The sequence below is a fragment of the Triticum dicoccoides genome, chromosome 5B (assembly GCF_002162155.2).
Source record: "Triticum dicoccoides isolate Atlit2015 ecotype Zavitan chromosome 5B, WEW_v2.0, whole genome shotgun sequence".
Lineage (NCBI taxonomy): Eukaryota > Viridiplantae > Streptophyta > Magnoliopsida > Poales > Poaceae > Triticum > Triticum dicoccoides.
The window spans coordinates 276,085,934-276,088,997 of record NC_041389.1 but is presented as its reverse complement, the minus strand read 5'-3'; positions in this window follow the sequence as shown (position 1 = coordinate 276,088,997).

The window sequence follows — 3,064 nt, the reverse complement described above, 5'->3', positions numbered from 1 at the left end:
TACTATCATCCCGGGACTCCGAACAACATTCTGTCACCAAATCACATAACTCATATAATAAAATATCATCATCGAACGTTAAGCGTGCGGACCCTACGGGTTCGAGAACTATGTAGACATGACCAAGACATCTCTCCGGTCAATAACCAACAGCGGAACCTGGATGCTCATATTGGCTCCTACATATTCTACGAAGATCTCTATCGGTCGAACCGTTATGACAACATACGTTATTCCCTTTGTCCATCGGTATGTTACTTGCCCGAGATTTGACCGTCGGTATCTACATACCTAGTTCAATCTTGTTACCGGCAAGTCTCTTTACTCATTCTGTAATACATCATCATACAACTAACTCATTAGTCACTTTGCTTGCAAGGCTTCTTATGATGTGCATTACCGAGAGGGCCCAGAGATACCTCTCCGATACTCGGAGTGACAAATCCTAATCTCGATCTATGCCAACCCAATAAACACCTTCAGAGATACTTGTAGAGCATCTTTATAATCACCCAGTTGCGTTGTGACGTTTGATAGCACACAAGGCATTCCTCCGGTATCCGGGAGTTTCATAATCTCATAGTCGAAGGAATATATATTTGACATGAAGAAAGCAATAGAAATAAAACTGAATGATCAATATGCTAAGCTAATGGATGGGTCTTGTCCATCACATCATTATCCTAATGATGTGATCCCATTCATCAAATGACAACATATGTCTATGGTTAGGAAACTTAACCATCTTTGATTAGGCTTACTAGGGACACGTTGTTTTGTCTATGTATCCACACATGTATCAAGTTTTCGGTTAATACAATTCTAGCATGAATAATAAACATTTATCATGATATAAGGAAATATAAAATAACAACTTTATTATTGCCTCTAGGGCATATTTCCTTCAATCTCCCACTTGCACTAGAGTCAATAATCCAGTTCACATCGCCATGTGATTTAACACCAATAGTTCACATCTTTATGTGATTAACACCCATAATTCATGTTGCCATGTGACCAATACCCAAAGAGTTTACTAGAGTAAATAATCTAGTTCACATCACTATGTGATTAACACCCAAAGAGTACTAAGGTGTGATCATGTTTTGCTTGGTTTAGTCAACGGGTCTGCCACATTTAGATCCGTATGTATTTTGCAAATTTCTATGTCTACAATGCTCTGCACGGAGCTACTCTAGCTAATTGCTCCCACTTTCAATATGTATCCAGATTAAGACTCAGAGTCATCTGGATCAGTGTGAAAGCTTGCATCGACGTAACCCTTTAGGACGAACTCTTTGTCACCTCCATAACCGAGAAACATTTCCTTAGTCCTCTTTAGGTACCTAAGGATAATTTTGACCGTTGTCCAGTGATCTACTCCTGGATCACTATTGTACCCCCTTGCCAAACTCATGGCAAGGTACACAATAGGTCTGGTATACAACATGACATACTTTATAGAGCCTATGGCTGAGGCATAGGGAATGACTTTCATTATATTTCTATCTTCTGTCATGGTCGGGTTTTGAGTCTTACTCAACTTCATATCTTACAACTCAGGCAAGAACTCCTTCTTTGACTGTTCCATTTTGAACTTCTTCAAAATCTTATCAAGGTATGTACTCATAGAAAGTCTTATCAAGCGTCTTGATCTATCTCTATAGATCATGATGCCCAATATGTAAGCAGCTTCACCGACGTCTTTCTTTAAAAACTTTTATTCAAGTATCCTTTTATGCTATCCAGAAATTCTACATCATTTCCAATGAACAATATGTCATCCACATATAATATTAGAAATGCTATAGAGCTCCCACCCACTTTCTTATAAATACAGGCTTCTCCGAAAGTCTGTATAAAATCATATGCTTTGATCACCTCATCAAAGCATATATTCCAACTCCGAGATGCTTGCACCAGTCCATAGATGGATCGCTGGAGCTTGCACACTTTGTTAGCACCTTTAGGATCGCAAAACCTTCTGGTTGCATCATATACAATTCTTTTCTTTAAGAAATCCATTAAGGAATGCAGTTTTGACGTCCATTTGCCAGATTTCATAGTCATAAAATGCAGCAATTGATAACATGATTCGGACAGACTTAAGCATCGATACGAGTGAGAAAATCTCATCGTAGTCAACACCTTGTACTTGTCAAAAACCTTTTGCGACAATTCGAGCTTTATAGATAGTAACACTACCATCAGTGTCCATCTTCCTCTTGAGGATCGATTTATTTTCAATGGCTTGTCGATCATCGGGCAAGTCCACCAAAGTCCACACTTTGTTCTTATATATGGATCCTATCTCAGATTTCATGGCCTCAAGCCATTTATCGGAATCTGGGCTCATCATAGCTTCTTCATAGTTCGTAGGTTCGTCATGGTCTAGTAACATGACTTCCAGAACAGGATTACCGTACCACTCTGGTGCGGAACATGCTCTGGTTGACCTATGAGGTTCAGTAGTAACTTGATCTGAAGTTTCATGATCATCATCATTAGCTTCCGCTCTAGTTGGTGTAGGCATCACGGGAACGATTTTCTGTGATGAGCTACTTTCCATTTCAAGAGAAGGTACAATTACCTCATCAAGTTCTACTTTCCTCCCACTCACTTCTTTTAAGAGAAACTCCTTCTCTAGAAAGTTTCCATTCTTGGCAACAAAGATCTTGCCTTCGGATCTGTGGTAGAAGGTGTACCCAATTGTTTCCTTAGGGTATCCTGTGAAGACGCACTTCTCCGATTTGGGTTCGAGCTTATCAGGCAGAAGTCTTTTGACATAACTGTAGCAACCCCAAACTTTAAGAAATGACAACTTAGATTTCTTGCCAAACCACAGTTCATACGGTGTCGTCTCAACGGATTTATACGGTGCCCTATTTAACGTGAATGCAGCTGTCTCTAATGCATAACCACAATATGATAGTGGTAAATCGGTATGAGACATCATAGATCGCACCGTATCTAATAAAGTACGGGTACAATGTTCCGACACACCTTTACGCTGTGGTGTTCCAAGTGGCGTGAGTTGTGAAACTATTCCACATTGTTTTAAATG